The following is a 21,282-nucleotide window of genomic DNA, read 5'->3' as shown; positions in this document are numbered from 1 at the left end:
GGAGATGTGAGGTGCGCGATACGGTGACTTTGGGTACAGGCGCCCAAAGGGCAAACGCATTGTGAGCCACGTTTTCAGGCATCAAACCCGATGATACAGGAATTCATAACAAGTCGTCTTTACCAAGCTGCTGTAGGGAAACACAAGCTGAACAATAGGGAGCAATTTTCTATTAAGCGTGAAGGACCGATCATTACTGAGGAGAGACAAAGGCACAGACATGGAAGTGTGTCAACAGCAGGAATAAAAACCAGGAATGCACCGATGCCTCGGCAGTATCGGGCCAGGTATCGGCATCGGTGCATCCCTGGTATAAACTGAATGAACACGCACCTTTAGCTCATCACTGGGGACGTGGGAAGCTTTAACTCCTTGCCCGGCGACACAGATCTGCACAGAAAGAGGACACAGGAATCAACATTAATCACGTGTGGGAACCTTCATTTATTTGAAGAGAAAAGAGGGTTCAAAGACATCCGGCATCATATATCCGTGAGATACGCAGCACATGATCTAATTACATCATGGTCTTACTTCTGTAATCACTCAGCAGAGACGGAGAGAGGTGAGATGTCGGGATATTTATAACAAAATAACATGGTGGGGGGAAGAAAGGAAAGAAACAAACACTAAGTGAGGACTGAGATACAAAACAAGCATCACTCAAAATAGTCTCCTATGCAAATTTCCAGCGTTTGCGTCTTCACAAACAAACCTCCCGTAACCTCTAAACACACATAAAGCTGTCAGATGGAAATCTGAGGTCTGATAATAAATTTCCACGTCTTTGGGGTTGGAGGAGGAAAATGTTTCCAGCCCACTAAATAACTACATCAACAAAGACGGCGCGCGCTGACAAGCGTTCCGGCAGAGCTGCTGCCGAGATCTGAGATCTGCAGAGCGCCGCGCCGCCGTCTCCGCAAATTTATTGCGTCTGACTCCCTCCCATCAAAAACAGCCGTTTTGGATCCGTGCGTGGCTGGAGTGGGTAAAAAGACGTTTTAATTAACGAGTCGGCTTGGCAGAGTTGTGCTCTGAATTCACCGAGACGCTTCGTTGCCGCTTCCTCAAGACTTTCGGCGTCCGGTCAGACCTGCCGGTCCGCCATCGGTCCACGTGAAATCAAAACGCATCGTTTTCACATTTGTTTCACCAGAGTTTATTTACGAGGAAGAAACACTGAAGTTTGGTTGTTTTTCTTGAAAAGAGAACACACACACACACACACACACACACACACACACATTCAAAAAGTTGTGTTTCCAGAGACTCTGAGCACCGCTGTCGTGTGAACGGACAACAAACGACGCGCCATGGAAACGGGACCTTGATGCTTTGATTCAGTTTCGCATTCAGATGACAACATTTGAAAAACAATCAGCATTTTAGAAAGTGTTGTGTGTATGTTGACGTTTGCATGTCAGTGCCTTCGTTTTTTTTTTTTTTTCTTGTGTTTTTATGTAAATCCACTCTCCCTGCATGCAGAGAACAGGATGATGGAAACACTACTACATCTACTGCGTCTGAGGAATGTGTCTCCACATGCGATCCATATGATAAGAACATAGTAAATGTCTGCTGGTGAATTCATTCCTCTTTCTCTCAGGCCCTGTTTACACAAAAACAATGGACTGGAAACGGCATGTTTTTCTCTATTTCAGGATTAATTATGGAAATGATCTCCATCATTTGCATGTCGGGCCACTAGTTGGTGCTGTACTTTTGTAAAACGTCCACATACTCACGCATGGGAAACATTCAAGCTCCTTCAAACTGTATTTATTCGTCATGTAGGTCCAGTCAGTGTGTCAGAACTGTATCTCCATGTATGCAGACGATGTTGTAGTGAATGTAGATTTTGTTTAGAGAAGCCCTGGTAAAGCCAAAATCCGGTTTTAATGTAACTATGGTGCAGTGTTCTGCGTTGTCAAGGACGTGAAGTGGTAAGTGACGACAAACATGGTTGGATATGCCGGTCGCTTGAAATGCAGAAGACGTCTGTTCACTTCCTGACCAGAGTCTTTCTGTTGAATCTTAATTTGGGACGTTCTGTTATGAAACAATCAACATGATGGTTTCACCTCACGGTTATGAAGCCCTGGTTCGATTCCAGGCTTGAGCCTCTCTGCGTCACAGTTTGCATGTTCTCCCAGCTTCCTGTCAAAACTGGAAGACGGGTAGCTCGGATAAGCTCCGCCTCCTCCTGGCCAAATCTCGAATAAAGCAACGATAAAGGACGAATGGATGTTGCTGAATATTCAACACTTTCTCACTGACTGAGCTAAAACTTGATCATCGTAATACTCTGGTTCAGCCTGTGTCTATTGGACTGGTGTTCTGCAGCGTCTTTACCTCCTCAAGACCCAGAGAGCCGCTCTAAACACCCAGATATTGAAATATAACAGATGTTTCGGTCTTCAGTAAATACCCTGAGAATTCACAAAGTACTTTTTGTTGGCAAAAGGCGACACAGTAGAAGATCAGAGCTGCCCTGAAGTGTTTTTTTTTTTTTTTATATATATTGCCATAGAGGCCAACACCTTTATGTATCCATTCCCAGATCACCTGAGGTGATCTGTGCGGGGAATTGAACGGGACGCGCTCTCGCCTCCTCCATCTTTTAACTACCGCTGCGCAGCCCTTGAGCAAGCTATTTAACCCCAGCTGCTCCCAGTGGAGCCGCTCGGGGGGGGGGGGCTCTGGAGGTGCTGCACGGGGGCCGCTCCTGAAGCGAGGCGATGGCGGGAACAGAAATGTGCGGTTTGAGATTTTATTGAATGACAAACAGGAAAATAAATAAAATAAATAAATAAATCTGCAACCTGAGAATCACTTTTGATGACGTGAGCGTGGCGACACCTTAGAGAAGAGATTAGGAAATGACGTTTATCTCCTTTATCGTTGGTGGTATCTTCTATCCACATCTTCACAACTTAAATTTACAAATAAAAAAAGATTTTTTACAAAACGGGTCCAAACTTGATGTAGTAACAGTTTTCTTCATTCAGACAATATCTGATCATCCTCACACTGATTATGACCCGAAGCCGAAGCAATGTGTTGCTGTCGGCTGTTATCTAATTAATAGATATAGACATATTTACATTACGTCCACACACCCTGGATTCCTCCAACATAACTGCCACCAGCAGTGTGTTCTCATCATTCTTGCCATCGTTCAGTGTCGGTGATATCCCTGCAGCATCAGACCAATCATCATTACCATCGCGCGCTTCGCTCTGCATGCAGGACGCGTCGCCTCCTCTCCGCTCGCTAACGAGGGGAGAGATGGATTTTTGACGCGAGGCTTCGGGAGCTGACGCAGCGCATGCTGTTGACCGTTTGGTTTCGAGTCGCGGGCCGCGACGTCTCCACCGTCGCCCTGCGGCTAAACCGACGTTGGACCTGACGGAGCTCGCCACCGCGAGGACGGACGGACGGATGGATTTTGCCATGTTGTGGTGTTGCGACGGACCTCAAGACAACACAGTCGATGCCGTCAGAGGCAGAATGGGCCGTGTGAAAATGCACGGATAAAGGCTTATTGATCGGCCGACGGCTCCGTCTCGTGCATGTTTCACTGCGGGCTTCCAGGAGGGGATGATACTTTCTATCGATTCCTTTTGACGAACGACGTTGGTGTTTCTGAGAGGGATTTTCCCGACGACGCGCGGCGGCCAGAAGGAGCTTGATTTCAGCGATAAATAACGATGGAGCGGAGAAGCTTTGAGGGATGACGTGATGCCCAACATGTGGAGAGTGTGTATTTAGCTTGAGACGGACATAAACAACACAATTTCGCGTTTTTGCTAATAAAAGTGTCCAGGAGCATCCAAAAATAAAACACTGTTTAATAAAGTCACGCTATACTGGAACAACAATACTTTACACCTGGTGAGTAGTACTATGTTAAAGAAAGTAGACTGCAATAACTATAAAGTTTTCCGGACGATTATCGAGTTTTAAAGCAACAGAGCTGCTGCCTCTCTCGTTCTCATTTAGCATTAGCATTAGCATTGGCTAAAAGCTGCTACACCAGGACTTAAAACAGAAGTTTCGTGAAACGTTAACTGTTAAGGAACACGTGAAAAATACCCTACGAGAACTTCTGCATGAACCTGTATCCACAGTAGCAAAGATTAGCACTAGTAACATCCAGATTATAGAGCATTTTCCTCCTCTCACATCCAGATTATAGAGCATCTTCCCCCTCTCACATCAGATTATAGAGCATCTTCCTCTAACAGTTTCCCTCCAAAGGTCCTTTCAGGACACAAAGTGACACGAGTTCTGAGCTTAGTGAAGGAATATCATCAGAAATCAACATTTATATTTTCCTGTATATGTTGTCGGCATGCCAGCCTCAGACAAGCAGACACACACAGTCTGTGCAGATGCAAATAGACGACTTGAAATCCCGCCATCAGTGTTGTGTCTGTCATTAGCTAAAAAGCCCGGAGCTGGAGCGAGACCAGAATAATTATTCTGATTATAGTCCTCTAGCTGAGCTCTATCCAAACACATTACACTCTCAGATTAAAATCTGGTGTTTCGTGTGCTTTCTAAATGAAGACGCCGGGATTTATTTCACGATGGCTTCCAAATTCACGGCACTGCGGCTAAAAATGGAGAAATGGTGGCGAGGCAGGGAGGCCGGGTTTGAAGTTTGAGGCTCTTTTGTTATTATTACCGTGAATGCTGGACGCCTCACACACTCACTGCTCCGTGGCTTTATCAGCAGGAGAACAGCTGACCTTTATCTCGGCAAACCTGGCATTCTCAAACACAACGGATGGTTATTGAGATACAGGCACGGTGGGGAAGTGGTTTGCTCTCTTGTCTCACAGAGGAGAAGACCCTGGTTTGAGTCGCAGCCCAATCACCCAATCACTGCACTTCCTCCAGTCGAGGGGATTTCGAGCGGATCCCGGATGGGTCGGACCTCTTAGATCAGTTTTTAACCAATTCCAAACTACCTAAAACGTTTTCAGGTCTATATGAAAAATGGTCCAACTACATAAAATGATTAAAGTTATTAGTAAAGCTTTCATTTTAGACGAGAAAAAGAAAGGACACACTGGTATCGGTGCAAAACCCTCATTTGAATACTTCAGTTTGCGTACTTTGTGCTCAGTTTATCGTCTCAAAGTGCAATTTAGCTGATTTTACACAGAATTTTAGTAAATTCGTGACTCGACACCTCGACAGAGTGACTCAGATTTACATCGGGCCTTCCCTCTGGATCCACGAAGGCCAGCAGCCAAAAGCCCCGGTGACATTGCAGTGATGGGTCTCGGGCCGTGTCACGGAGCGAGCGTTCGTGACGGGAAGTGATCACACGCGTGTACGTGGGAGTGAGTGAATGAACACGGGAGTGTAACTGTGAGCATGTGCTCATGAGGCTGATGCCGTCAGCGCCACTGCGGTGAAATGATGCAAGCAGAACGCGTTAGCAGCTTTGAGGATCAGCACAGTGGGCCCAGCTGGTACACACACACACACACACACACACACACACACACACACACACACACACACACACTGGTTGGCAGGGGCTGGTGGATCCCAGCTGTGACTGTATTATCCCTCCACCGGTTTGCATTCACAGGTGGTGTACGGGTACACACACACACACACACACACACACACACACACACACACACACACACACACACACACACACACACACACACACACACACACACACACACACACACACACACACACACACACACACACACACACAAAGTTGCGTCATCTAAACGGGGCCTCGGTTGAAAAAAAAAAAAAAAGAAGCTCTCATGACTTCCTTTGATCGAGCTGCTGTTCAGGTTGGACTTTCAGAGTCCACGACTCTGTCCGGTCCTTTCACACCTGAACTGGTTCTAAAGTCTGAAGACGGCGAGACGCGTTTGAATCACTTATTGAGCCGAGACGGTCAAACGCAATGAGCGAAAATTGACCAATTTGGTGCCGAAAGTAGACGCCCCCATAGGTAATGAAGCTGTGTGTGTAGTTTACCGGGGTGGCTGGAGTGGGAAGCTCATGTGTCCGAATGTCTCCGGTTCCCTTTATCGCCTTCGCCTCGGTCAGGATGCCTCCACTGCTGTAGCAGGTCTTTTCTGACTTGCTGAGTCAGCATATTGTTTGTAATTCCTTCGCTGCTAAACGACAAGCTCTCATCAATATATATGTGACTGTTCCAAACTGCTTGGGTTAATTTCACTTCCGCACGCTTTTGATAAAAAGTGTGTCTTTTTCCCAGCATGTGAAACACCGAGGGTGGAAGAGGCGGCGGCTTCAGCCCGAGCCAAGCGGCGAAGGCAGAGACGCCGTCGACCCAGTCTGAATCCGCCTCCAAGCCCGTGAAATAGCCTCCCACGGTATTTTAACTACCCTTCGTGGGCTCAATTATTTTTGGCCTTCTCGATATCCCTTTCATGTGTTTTGTCTCCGGGCGAACGCGTCGTCCTCCTCCGGCTCGCCTCCGCCTGCTGCGCTCCTCTCACCTCCTCTCTGACTCACCCAGTCCAAAATAAAACGCCATGCAGGTGCAATCGGTGGGCGGTTATTTTACGAGAGACTGGCAGAAGAGAAGCAGGCCTATTTTCTTTTTTTTTTTTTTTCAGACGTTTTGCTCTCTGCAGACAGAAACTCGATCTGTTGGATGATCGGGGGATGTGAGCGAGTGAAGGAGTCGGTAAACGAGAGAAAAGAGTCCATAGAGCGTTTTATGTCATTTTCACGAGTTTGTTTCACGTCATTCTCCTGCCACGGTTCATTTGACTGAAAATTCTCAGCAATACCAACACGTGTTTGTAAGTTTTCAGCTTTGTAATTGAGGAGAGAGTAAATGCAACTTTTTGAAAAAACTGCTCCTGGTTCTTGTCACCGTGGTCGTAGTAGATAATTCTTCTGCACATGCTCAGTAGAGGCAATCAGAACCATGTTTCCTCCAGAGTGTCATGACTCCCAGTCCATATTCTCTGTACTTTTATTTTGACAGTCACCGTAATAACAATCCACCTCTGTACTTTTATTTTGACAGTCACCGTAATAACAATCCAACATGGTCGTCTGTCCTCTACAACGTCTGTGTTCTAGCTTTGTTAATGTTTAGAGTGTGTTGTTCTCTGCAGCATGTGTGTGTGGTCTCATTACAAAAACAACCAACAGCTCCCACTAGTGGCCCAACATGAAAACTACATCGTTTTTTACGACTTTTTGATGTTTTTCATGTAAAAGAGATTCTAAATCTGTTGCAAAGAAGCGTCTGAATTTACATCATTCAACACAACTCTTCACTCACCCTCTATACTTCCTTCATTGAAGTCCATCACGTCTCCACAGTGAGGACATGCAAACTCATCATACAAGCCGACACACACACACACACACACACACACACACACACACACACACACACACACACACACACACACACACACACACACACGAGATCTATCGCCGTCGGCACGTTGACTGCGAGAGGCGGAGAGAAACGAGCGGCCGCGAGTCGACTGGCGGCGAGGGGGAGGGAGGATAAAGAGCCGGGGAAGAGATAGATGATGGATGAAGGGAGGAGAGGAAAGGCAGGGAGGGAGAATAAATCTGCTTTTTTACATATTCAGTTCTGCATGGCTGGGTCACTTATGCATGTACGCCGCGCCCGGTTATGACTCGCCTCGCCTGCCGATGATTTTCATTTCGATAGTTTGTTATTGTACGACACGCTCTCTTACTCATATGGCTCGTTCAGCCAGCAGTTCACACACACACACACACACACACACACACACACACACACACACACACACACACACACACGCACAAACACACACACGAATGCAGAAACACTGCATGAATTTCAAATGATCTCTCACAACTGCATGTGTCACGGCTTGGCAGTGTGACTCTTCTCTTTAAAGTCTGTTTATAGCGACCAGAACCGCCAGTAAACCTGCAAACAACACTCCCCGCCCTGCCGGTGCTTCCACAACATGAATTATATATTCAGGAGAGGATATTTAACCCCTGACGGCCTGCGGAATATCAATGCTCGCTTCCGTTTATATCTGCGAGCAGCTGAAGTCCTTCACCCTGCCGGGAAACAGGCAAACGGCCGCCGTGCGTTCAGCGTCCCGCAGGAAGTGACGCTCGAGAGCCACTCGGCCTTTTTGAGCTCGGCATGTTGAAGCACCAGTGTGTAACGGTAAACGACATGCTTTTGATCAAATCACCTGCAACATATAGATGAAAAGTGGCATTTCTTGTAGGAGTCAGAGTATGATCTTTTTTTTTTTTTTTTTTTTAGCGATGGAAGTCGAGGACATTGTTTTTTCTGTTATAACCACCCCGGGTCGATCCCACATCGAGGTGTTTGAAGGAGGGAGAAGAGATAAAGACGACTCCGAGGCCCCGTTCACACGTACAAAACTTCAGTGGAGACGCATCGATTCTATATTTGCGGTTAAAACTATTTACATGAAAATGGCCAAAGTGCTGAAAACCGTGCAGTTCGCACGCCAGGCCACAAGTTTGCGCTGTTGGTTATTGGGATGAAACCACACACGCATGCCGCAGGGATCAATATGTTCCCTGCAGGAATCATTAACCAGGTAGGGAGGGTTCATGATGGCAACCAGGTAGGGAGGGTTCATGATAGCAACCAGGTAGGGAGGGTTCATGATAAGGAGTGATCATGATGGCAACCAGGTAGGGAGGGTTCATGATAGCAACCAGGTAGGGAGGGTTCATGATAGCAACCAGGTAGGGAGGGTTCATGATAGCAACCAGGTAGGGAGGGTTCATGGCAGCAACCAGGTAGGGAGGGTTCATGATGGCAACCAGGTAGGGAGGGTTCATGATGGCAACCAGGTAGGGAGGGTTCATGATGGCAACCAGGTAGGGAGTGTTCATGATGGCAACCAGGTAGGGAGGGTTCATGATAGCAACCAGGTAGGGAGGGTTCATGATGGCAACCAGGTAGGGAGTGTTCATGATAGCAACCAGGTAGGGAGGGTTCATGATAGCAACCAGGTAGGGAGGGTTCATGATAGCAACTAGGTAGGTATTGTTCATGATGGCAACCAGGTAGGGAGTGTTCAAGACAGCAACCAGGTAGGGAGTGTTCATGGCAGCGCCACAGATATCACAGCTCAGGTCTCAGTATCGTGTCCTAAACTCTAAAGAAATTTGTTTAAAATAATTCCTTTGAGTTTTTTAACATTTGCTTGGTGGATCTTGGGGGCCACGGGCCTGATGTTATGGTCGACACCCCTGATTGACTAGTTATTTAAAGAAATACCTTTTCCACCCGTTAATAAAATAATCAGCCAGTTTAAAAGTTCCTCAGAGAGACTTGCGTTGTGCTCAGTTGTTCTACAGATTTCTGGCTTCACAGGTATTTTGTTTCCCACCTGTAAACCTCGATTACTGATCACGGGAGGTAATACTGCTCTTTATTTACCCCCCCCCTCCACCCCTCCACCCCCACCCACCACATGGGCTCATGTTAACACAGGCTATCATTGTCCCGCTCACTAATTAATGAGTCCGGTCAGAGTCCTGGATGCCTCCGCCGGCACAGACAGTCCCTGTGTGAATCGCTGCATTCAAATGGCGTCGCGCTAAAAGAGCAAAAATGATGGAAAAGCAAAAAGAGAAATTCATGAGGCTGGATGAGCGATGATAAATGTATTAGCACCAGATGACATTTCCATCACCACCTCATCGATCACCTTGGGGACATTTTAAATGGTTTCCCCTTGTGTGTGTGTGTGTGTGTGTGTGTAGACCAGATATCCCTACATGCACACACACACACACACACACACTGAATAACAAGTACAAACACCCAGGGAAGGAAGTAAATGGCCGTATTGGGGTTTTGCGTGCACACACAAGATTGTTGAAGCGACAATGTGCATCTTGTTTTTTGCAGTTTTGCAGGAAAGATTGTTTAATTGTCCCGAGAGTTAAACCGAAATCACCCTGGTGAAAGATATCCAGAGGATTCCTGCTGAACTGAACCCTGAACTGATGGAGTATGAATTTGTCTCTATGGCATTTACTCAAGTACTTGTATCGGTACTCAGTGACGACAGACAGCTGAAGGTTAGTCCTCATACTTATAAACCCGTCCGCACCAGATCAAACCTCTTTTGATTGTCTGGGAAGGGAAACTGCTCGAGATGACACAACAGTTCAAACAACGGTTCTCTGGCGTACTTGTGGTGCAAACACGAGAAAAATCTGCACTTACTGGCATGTTCCCCCCCCCACACATCCAAAAAAGCCCCCTGGACGCCCTGCGGGACTCCGGAGAGTTACGGCGAGCGCTCTGAGCCGCCGTTTTTAGTGTCTGATAAATAACATGAACCTCTGTGGCTGCAGGACGAGTCTGAAACAAGGTGCCAGTGGCTCGGTTAAATCCGGCTCCCGCTCGGGCTCTCAGTGTGTGTGTGTGTGTGTGTGTGTGTGTGTGTGTGTGTGTGTGTGTGTGTGCGCGTTTCTCTTGGTATTCAGCGGCCGCTCTCTCGCAGCTCAGGCTCTCTTATCTAAATCTCCATTCAGAGAGAGAAAGAGACAGAGCAAGTCAGAGATGGATAATACAGGTCACTCTCCAATGACAACTCTAAAAGGCATCCGGGGAGGGGGGGGGTGGGGGTGGGGGGTAGAGGGGGGTGGGGGGAGGCTACTAGCGGCTGCACAACGCTTCATGGATTTCTGTTGCGAAGCTGGAAAACCATGAAAACAGGCAGACTTAACAAGTAGCTTGATGTGAAAGTGACTGTGCAGCTGGTGATTTTCCAGCCTCGCAGCGTCTCAGATCCTCCGAAAAGCCGCGGCATTGATAAATCAGCAAAAAAACAACAACCACCATATGTCTGAGTAATGGAGAGCTAAGCCGAGCAAAGCGTGAGCAGCATTGAGGCCCGTCAATGCAACAGAGAGTTTCTACCTTTTGTAGCCGCCGTAACTTTAGTATTTTTTTTTTTGGACCATGCCGACAGTGCGTTTTTATCTGGAGGCGAAAAGGTGCAGCAGATCGATGTTACTCAGATACTTAATCCAGCACAGGTGAGTTTATTATCATGCCATATTCCCCCCCCCCCCCCCCCACCCCGTAGTAATGTTTCCTGTCAGCTTCGATTCTCGCCTCCTTTGAGCTGGTTGCTCTCCAGGGTCCCACACACTCCGTGGCAGGGGACATTAATGGTCCAACACATCGGTTTAAATATTACACACGTCAGTGAGTCGCCACTTTTAGCACTTCCAAGAGGAAACCATCTTCTTTACCGATTCAGTTCCACATAGATACGTTTTCATGACATTTGTTTATAGAAGAGCGGATTATGGAGCATCTTCTTCCACAAACATCCAGATTAGAGAGCATCGTCCTCCTCTAACATCCACATTATAGAGCATCTTCCTCCTCTGACGTCCAGATTAGAGAGCATCGTCCTCCTCTAACATCCAGATTATAGAGCATCGTCCTCCTCTAACATCCAGATTGTAGACCATCCTCATCCCCTCTAAAATCCAGATTAGAGAGCATCTTCCTCCTCTAACGTCCAGATTAGAGAGCATCGTCCTCCTCTAACATCCAGATTGTAGACCATCCTCATCCCCTCTAAAATCCAGATTAGAGAGCATCGTCCTCCTCTAACATCCAGATTATAGAGCATCTTCCTCCTCTAACGTCCAGATTAGAGAGCATCGTCCCCTCCTCTAAAAGCCAGATTATAGAGCACCGTCCTCCTCTAAAAATCCAGATTATAGAGCATCTTCCTCCAACTAACATCCAGATTATAGAGCATCCTCCCCTCCGCTAATTTCCAGATTATAGAGCATCTCCCCCTCTAAAATCCAGATTATAGAGCATCTTCCTCCAACTAACATCCAGATTATAGAGCATCTTCCCCCCATTAACATCCAGATTATAGAGCATCTTCCTCCCACTGTCAGTACATTGACAAAAGCAAGTGAATAGAGATAATGAACCAATTTGAGGTTGTATTTTGAAGATTCATATTTTTTTCAACCTTTATTTTTAATTTCATGATCGATGACCTTTACGTAGTAAACAAAACACACTGACAGGATGATAATCTGAGTCCCTGCTCTTTTGTTTTAACCCACAAGCCACCGAGTCGATAGGATTTCTGCTGCTGATTTTTCATTTTCTACTGAGCCGCTCCTTAAAAAAAAATCCTTTTCTTTCAATATAAGACTCTTTGTGATCTTCCAGAAATAGTAATATTCTGTAGCATGAAAGGAAATGAGAGTTCACATCTGTGGGTTTGTGTTGGACGCCTTCCAGTTTTGTTCCTGCTCAGACTGTACGTACGAGCGAGAGGGAGAAAGTACAATGCTGTAAGTTTGCCGATTATTGGATTTTTAAGAAACCTGCAACCAATGGATCCTGACTCGCCCACGAGCAGATGCTGCTTCCTCTGAATGTGAACCAGAAGCTTGGAAGATCCCGCGTTCTGCACGGGTCATCACAGGACAAACGCATCAACACAACTTACAGACAAAGAATAACTGTGTTTATTTGATCGTAGAAGGTGAAATTAGGCATAAGCAAACAGAGCAGGTGTGAAATTCACACAGAATGGTTTCTAGAGCCCCGTTTCCACGACAACGTTTCAGGTCAAAATACATTGTTTTTGCATTTTCGGAGCGTTTTCAGAAAGTTCCACCCTGGGAGACGTTTTTAGAGACTCTGAGCATCGTTGTTGTGTAAACGGATCCCTGAAACGCAACGGAAGTTTTGCATTCTGACCTAAAGTTTTTGATGTGTATATACGGAGAGTTCACTATATAAGTGAGATCCATTAAAGAGTCTAAGCCTGGAATCGAACCAGCGCCTCGCGGTGAGACGACAGTGCCGAACACTGCACCACCCGTACTAATATTTATTCATACATAACCAGTTATCAAATTTCATCACCATCCTGCTGTGCTCATAATTTACTCTAAAACACACACACACACACACACACACACACACACACACACACACACACACACACACACACACACACACACACACACACACACACACACACACACACACACGCACACACACACGCCAGTATTTCTGAGTTATGTTCCCCTCTAATCTGCAAAAAGAGTCGAAATGAGAAATCTGTGCTCAGTGGGTGGATGTTTGTTTTGTCATCCGGCCCCTCCCTGCAGCAGCGTTCACAGCCGTCCATTTATCTCCCTCTCCTCTCCGCCGTTACCTGTCTCCCCTGCTCCGCCCACCCCTCCCCACCCCTCCCCTCCCCTCCCCTCCTCGCTAAAGCCGCCGTCTTTCATTGCAGGGGGGGGGGGGGGTGGGGGGGTGGGGGGGGGCTGACGTGACTCGACGCTTCTTCCATTAGATATCAGGACAGTGGATTAAAAGTGAGGTAATGACGAGAAAGAAAGCTGTGGCGAGGCGAGAAAAGCCAGCCTGGAACGAGACCGTCGCAGTCGAGCGAATCTGCCTCGTCGGGCCGTTTGCTGTTACGTTCATCGGTTTTCTGAGTGCTCTCTGAATTGATCCCCCACCCCATCCCCCACCCCCAACACAGCCGGCCTTCTCACATCTCGCTATTTTTAATAATTTCTTTTTAAACCTACATGTTTTATATTTAGCCATCTCTCCTCTTCCTGTACTCTCTGTCTCAAACCCTCGCTCCATCAGAAGGTTGTGAGGTAAAGTCAGCCTCCATCCGTCTCTGTTGCCTCGCTCTGGATCCTCCTGCCATCAGATCCAGTTGGTGTAGCTACGGTGAGCGCTGCTGTCCGGGATAAATGAATGTTAAAAGCCTATTGAGTTTCTCTGCGCTGGCTGCAATGGCTCTGTCCTTATGCAGGTAATACGATGTGTGTGTGTGTGTGTGTGTGTGTGTGTGTGTGTGTGTGTGTGTGTGTGTGTGTGTGTGTGTGTGTGAAATGTGAAATGTGATGCAGTCTTTTAATTTAGGAAAGCAGACACAGTCAGCAGGTAGAGGTTATGACCTCTGCTGGAGGACACGCTCGCACTGTAACGTTGGAGTTGATTTCAAGGCTGCTGCTGCTGCTCCTACTGCTGCTGCTGCTACTGCTGCTGCTGCTGCTGCTGCTGCTGCTGCTGCTCCTACTGCTGCTGCTACTGCTGCTGCTGCGGCTGCTGCTCCTACTACTGCTGCTGCTACTGCTGCTGCTGCTCCTACTGCTGCTGCTGCTGCTGCTGCTGCTGCGGCTGCTGCTCCTACTACTGCTGCTGCTGCTGCTGCTGCTGCTCCTACTGCTGCTCCTACTGCTGCTACTGCTACTGCTGCTGCGGCGGCGGCGGCTGCTGCTGCTGCTGCTGCTGCTGCTGCTGCTCCTACTGCTGCTGCTGCTGCTGCTCCTCCTACTGCTGCTGCTGCTCCTACTGCTGCTGCTGCTCCTACTGCTGCTGCTGCTGCTGCTGCTGCTGCTACAGATATTTGTAGGTTTTACCCTCAATCTGGTTATTTTCCATCTGGAATGGGAAAAAAAACTAAACAAAAGTACAAATGATGCTATCTGGAGTAATGTAGTGGAGAACACCTAACCTGAAACCAAGACCTTGAAAATGTGGTTCCACTCCCGATTCCTCAAATTTGATCGTTGTTTGTTTCCACTACGATTGAGATTAAAACGGCCAGATTACCTCTGATTACCACAACAGAGACAAACCCTGGTGGACACCAACATGCAAGAGACGTTGATTTAACTCTGCTGTTTCTGGCGTGCAATTTTATTAAATTCTTTCGCTCCTAATGATCTAATCTGTGATGTATTTTCACGAGAAGCAGGAATATTAAAAAAAAATACAAATCAGAAGGTTGCAATTAATATTCAGAAACCGACAAGTTTCCCAAAATCAAAGGGACAGAGACTATTTTTTAAATTAATATAATAAATATGATTTTTTTCTTGAGTTATATCCAACAAGCATGTGTTTTTTAAAAATAAATATATTTAATCAGTTTTTTAATTCGTCTCTCATTTACTTACTTGTCTATCTGAACTTTCATATCAGTTTTTTTTTTTGTTTTTTTTTAACCACTCAGGCAACCTTGTGAGTTTCTTTACTCAAACTCTCTCTTCATTTTCAGTGGTATGATGACACGAGTACTGCATAACGGCAGGTCCAAACAATTCCCTTCCCATCAATTATGCAAGAGAACCAATATTTCAGTGGAATGACACAAAATGGTAAACATTATATTCAAACAGTCGCTCTGCCTGAAATTAAAAGCTGGCTTTAAAGACCACCAACAGGTGTGTCGGTCCACATCGACCTGTTTGCTCTCTTTCTCACAGCGGCTGAGTTTTTTTTTGGGGGGGGGGGGGGGTGGGGGGGGGGTGGGTGGGGGGGGGGGGGGGGGTGGACTCAAGCACTCCTCCCTCTTCTTGGCAGTAATGAGTTGGAGAATGGCTCAGAGAGAGCCGAGCAGCGGCAGTAACTGGATCAATGAAGACACTGCAGTTGGAAAATAGGGGTCGTCGTAATCAATTAGACTCTTAACTGCAGCTGGAATGCTAAAACATCAAGCGGCGGAGAATCTCAGTCGCTGCCTCTAACGTCACGATCTTTTTTCTTTCTTTTTTTTTAACATTTAATTTAGCAGTTTTCAGTGTGCACTTTCATCGCTCCCAATTATCCCTCCGACGCGTATTTTAAAATGTAGAAGCAGAAGGTTCATCCAGAGTTGAGATGTTTCTGTGCTCTGCACGCCGGCTTGAATCCGTCCGCCCTCGATCTCCCGTTGTGTTTTCGGGGATCCGTTTACAAGACGATGGCGCTCGGACTACTGAAAATTTGACTCTTGGAAAACGTCTCTCTATCCCAGCGCTTTGTTCTACTTATTTTCCTTAAAATGTCGTATTTTTTAACATTTAAGAGATTATTGGTAAAAGACTTCTCAAATATCTATATTAATTTATAGTTATAGCAGTTATGATTTCTTAAAAATCTGTCTGTCCTTGTAGTTTCACTCCCTCCAAAGCTCTTTGGCGCCCCCGCAGGAAGTACTGCGTCAACACAACGGGAAACATTTGTGACGACTTCCATGTCGTTTTTGTGAGTTTTTAATAACTCCAGTTCAGAATCAGATTCACAGAATCAACATTGAACATGTAAACACACACACACACACACACACACACACACACACACACACACACACACACACACACACACACACACACACACACACACACACACACACACACACACGTTTCGATCGGATCGGACCACCTGAGAGACCTTCCAGCTCCAATCATACTCACTACTCCTTCCTCACCTATTAAAAAGAAAATAATCTCATCATTCCCCAGCTCCTCACTGAACTAACCTCAACTGAGGATTTGATGGCAACAGCAATCACACACACACACACACACACGCACGCACGCACGCACGCACACACACACACACACACACACACACACACACACACATTAGGGCAGCACTATAAATGGTTTATGTCACAATCTTCATCAAGCTTCCCCCCAGTCCCCTCCCCCACCCATCGTGGTATCGCACAATCTCTCTCTTTTACACACACACACACACACACACACACACACACACACACACACACACACACACACACACACACACACACACACACACACGGTCCCTCAGGCATCAGCCATGGAATTGAAAAGCCACTTCAGAAAAATAATGGAGCTGTGGCAGCCCCGCAGCATTTCTCTTAGTGTGTGTGTGTGTGTGTGTATGTGTGTGTGTTTTAATATGTGAGGTACTGTGTTGTTTCTCTGTGTGTTTCAAGTGTATGTGCACCCATGCTTGTGTGAGAAAGTGTGCATTGCTCTTGTCTTCTAGGTGTCGTGTGTAATATGGATCTCTGAACCGTCGTGGTCCAACAGATTTGACCTATTTGTAAAGACAACAGTGTCTGTGACTACACTTGTATAGACATTATTGTGTGTGTGTGTGTGTGTGTGTGTGTGTGTGTGTGTGTGTGTGTGTGTGTGTGCGTGTGTGCTCTTGTCGGGACCAAAGTTCTTCTATTGTACAGACTGCATAGAATGACTGTAAGTTTCTTCTGAATGCAGTTTCTTCTGAAAGTCATTAAAACATGGTGTGTGTGTTTTACATGCATAGCAGAAGTTTAGTTAGTGTTAAGTGAGCAGGAATTACAGTAATTTTCTGCAGATTTATTCCAAGTTCTGAGTCAATACATTGTGCAAACGTGTCCTGACACACTCCGTGTTTGTTTAGCATACGTAACGGGGACCTGAATCTGTTTAAAAATCATGGTCTGGGGACTCGGTGTTCTTGGGGTGACATAGTCAATAAAGATCAGTGAAATCTATGAGGGTTTATGGTTATTTCTTGGCAAACACCAATTTTGATTTATTCAAGTGTGAGGAAATGAATGAATGGAAGTCAATGCAATTTGTCCAGATGTCATCAAAATCGATCTTTGCGAGGACCTAGCCTGAATAGAAATGAGTAAATAATACTTATACTTACTAATACTTAATAAGTAAAGCTGCAGGAAATGAATGAAAGCTAATGCAGTGTCCCGAGAATTTTCCGATATTTTCACGAGAAAAATCAATACATTTATTGGTGTAGACAAGCTTTAAGGGTTTAGCGGTGCTTCCGCCGTCAACTCAAGATGGAGACTGTTTCCAGAAAATGTTGCTTTCGCCCGTTTACACAACTACGGAGCCCAAGTGTTGTCACAAAGTTCCTCTGAGTGAAAGTGGCTCTGAGCTACGAAATTTGACCATTTTCGCTTGAAATAATTGCAGTGTAAACGAGCCCCGTCATTAGGGTAATACATCTTTAATTAGAAATATTATTAGTAAAAACAGGGAACATTCATTGGCTCCAAGAGTCGTGCTCCAGCGATACGCGTGCGACAGCACGAGGTCACGTAAGTCAAGCCAACACAGAAAAAAAGGAATATAAAGAGCTTATGAGTGAAGCAAAGAGGATTTTATCTTTTATCTATCATTATTCAGAAGCATCGTTTAGATGGATAGATGAAAAGATGGGGAAAGAGAGGGAGAGATGGCCGCTTTGCTCGCAGAGACTTGGCTGTTGATGAATAACCCCATCTGCCTGTCATTACTAGCAGAGCTACTCGTGCTGCACACAGCAGAATCTGTCACAGATCCCCGCTAAACAGCCTCGGGGGGGGGGGGGGGAAGAGGGAAAGATAAAGAGGGAGAGATGAGATACTGGGTGTGTCCTGCTCTGTAGATAAGCACGAAGGAAACGAAAAGCGGGACAAAACCCACTAGGAGGGTAAACACCTGTTCCCCACCCCAACGCTCAGACTTGCAGGCAAAACCAACTATTTATAGCGCGCCATTAAACCAAATCTCAAAGGGGCTTTTGTGCTTTTTTCTAGCCAGTTGTGACATTAGCTGGCTACTGTCTGAATAAACCTCAAAGCCAGCTGGCTTTAAGTGACTCTTTTTTTTTTTTTTTTTTTCAGCCGTGGCTTTGAGGATCCCTGATGGCTCGTGAGGATCTACAACCTTTTGAAATGAACTTCTTCCAAGCAATGATTGAGGTAAAGTGGTGGAGGTTGATTGGAGACATGACCAGAGTTCAAACCAATCTCGGCGAGGTCCAAAGCCACGTGTGAAATTCAGGCTTCGATTTATTTGTGTGATTCCTTGTAGTTTAGATCAGTTAACGAGGGACATCGAGGCCTATTCAAGAGGCAGGCAGACAGTTTGATCGCGATTGTTCGAGCGTTTTCTGCTTGGACAGAATGATTTCGGCTCTTTACCTCGGAGGTTCCAGATCGGGGTTGTCAGACCTATATTTCAGTTCATGAAGCCCAATTTGAATCTCGAGTGGGAGGGACGAGAACATCAGTTTAGGTGCATGGACGTACTTCTGTTCACAAAGACTGGAAAAGTTGATATTTACAAAAAAAACCAAGTAAAATTATTACATGACTGCAACTGTAATGATGCCTCCTGGGATAGAATGCAGTAAAAAGTCAGATTACTGTGCAACAAATGACTCAACTTACTCAAATGGCTGGACAATTCTGGTGCATCAAATATCATCATCATCATCAAATCATCTGTCCTTTTATTTTTTTTTTAATACCAACTTCACTCAGTTGAGTATCTCATAGAGCTGGAGCAAAATACCAGATGGTCCAAGCGATTGTACTCCTTAAACAGGTTGTGAATTTACTACAGTAAAGACTAAAGACTGAAGCCATTGGCCAGATGACCTGACAAAAAAAAAAAGTATTGTTGGGTTTCTTGGATAACCTAAACAAACCCATGCATACACCGGAAGAACATGTAAACTCTTAACAGTAAAACCCGGTAAAGGTCTGGATCTGTGAAAACAGCTCCATTACATATGTATTTACTGACGCGCTGACACCTGCATTGGGTCTGATACTGCGCATTGTACTTACGGATTGTAAATGATGTTCTGACTAAATATCAAGACGAGGAGAACCATAGTTGGTAACTTCATCACCGGCGGCGTTAGCCCGATGTCGCTCAGTACTTCAGCCGCTCAGTGGATCCAGGAGGATTTTACGCCAGGCCGTGCTACATGCTACATGCTAAATATAACTAAAGTCTGACTGATACGCTCATTAACAGCGAGCTGGAGCGTGGCAGCGCTCAGCAGTGTGTAGAGATACGCTAAGTACTGCGCTATGCGTACAGTCGACACATAGCCTTCGCATATTGTTTGCGTACGAAGTATAAATTAGGCTTCATGGCATTTAAAATGTACTTCATCGGTACTAGGTATTGGCAAGTAGCTAAAGGTTAGTACTCAAATGTGTATTTGCCCTTTAAGGAAGTGGTATCGGTGCATCCCTAATCGTATGCTGTTTGGACTCGGCGCACTGCAGCGACTCTCAACAGGACCGTGCAGCAGCTCCCTTCCTTTCACGAGTTCGCTCCATCTTTTTCAGTATTCGCACACAATTTACTGAAGAACCTTTTGCCGGTTGTTGGTTTTTTTTTTAACACTCACAGCAACTTACAGTGATTTAAAAAAAATAAAAAATACCTCAAGCTCTTTTTTTTTTTTTCTTCACGCTTTTCCACTGAGGTCTGGAAACCAAAGTTGAGGGCTGTTTTCTTTCACTTTAATCAAGCCGGCAAGTGGTCGGCTTGTAGGCGCCATAATAGCCATGAAGTGGAGGTCACGGCCGGCGTTCAGACTCCAGTGTTGCTTGTGTGTGTGTGTGTGTGTGTGTGTGTGTGTGTGTGTGTGTGTGTGTGTGTGTGTGCGTAGACAGGGAGACAGATGATTACCTGCACTTATTTTACTTGTGAAACACACTTTACACACTTTTCCTACTCTTCCTGATCCACGTTCTGCGTCAGAGTGATGTAACCAGCCAAGGAAAGGTCTGTTAGGAAGAGACTACCGAACACCACTTCACGGCAAAGACGAGGTGTCCTGTTTGCTTTGACGCGGGCTTAAGTGTGGAAATAAAAAATAAGTAAAAAATAAGAAATAAAAAAAAAAAAACAAAGGAAAAAGTGGCAGAGAAAAGTAGAATAGCCTTTCCAAGGACGACGTAATGACAGACTTGGGCTGTTTAATGTGACTCCAATCTGTGGCTCTTTAACTGTGCCACACACACACACACACACACACACACACACACACACACACACACACACACACACACACACACACACACACACACACACACACACACACACACACACACACACACGCGCGAACCAAGTTCCCTTGATGCTTTGTGCACAGACACCTTTTTGAAATGTTTTTATATGTGTAGAACAAGGACACTTTGTCTTCTTCTGTTGTACTTTACACACACACACACACACACACACACACACACACACACACACACACACACACACACACACACACACACACACACACGCCCGAAGAGAACGAGCGAGGCGTCGTTACCTGCAAGCAGGAGGTGGAATGATGACATCCATATGCAACATCTACCCAGTGAAAACTCGATCTGTGGTCTTCCCCCTCCAGGACGCTGGCGCATCAATATTAACCTGCACTTTGAAAATGAGCCGCCAAATGCATTGTTGAACCGTGAAATTGTTAGCTTACCACATTACGAGCTGTTTGTTATCGCGAGGCCAACATTATTTATACGTGCCAACGAAGGAAAATCGGCTTTTAAAATGGTGCACGGGAGGCGGGGTTCTCAGTCTGACCCGATTTGTTTGGTGAATCAGAGATTTGAAGTGAACAAACAGGCCGCCAGCGTGACCAGTGGCATCGTTTCAGAGAGG

General features: G+C 45.9%; 1 protein-coding gene across 1 annotated transcript in view; it reads right to left on the bottom strand.

Annotated features, from left to right (window-relative positions):
* The window catches only part of cdh11 (cadherin 11, type 2, OB-cadherin (osteoblast)), a 103,500-nt gene that overhangs the window by 53,943 nt on the left and 28,275 nt on the right, over positions 1–21,282 (bottom strand). The window contains exon 2 of the mRNA XM_080481653.1: positions 334–390. The gene's annotated coding sequence lies outside the window, so the exon portion shown is untranslated. The remainder of the gene's footprint in view (positions 1–333; positions 391–21,282) is intronic.

The sequence above is a fragment of the Lipophrys pholis genome, assembly GCF_963383615.2.
Source record: "Lipophrys pholis genome assembly, chromosome: 15".
Lineage (NCBI taxonomy): Eukaryota > Metazoa > Chordata > Actinopteri > Blenniiformes > Blenniidae > Lipophrys > Lipophrys pholis.
This window is presented reverse-complemented; position numbering and strand designations above follow the sequence as displayed.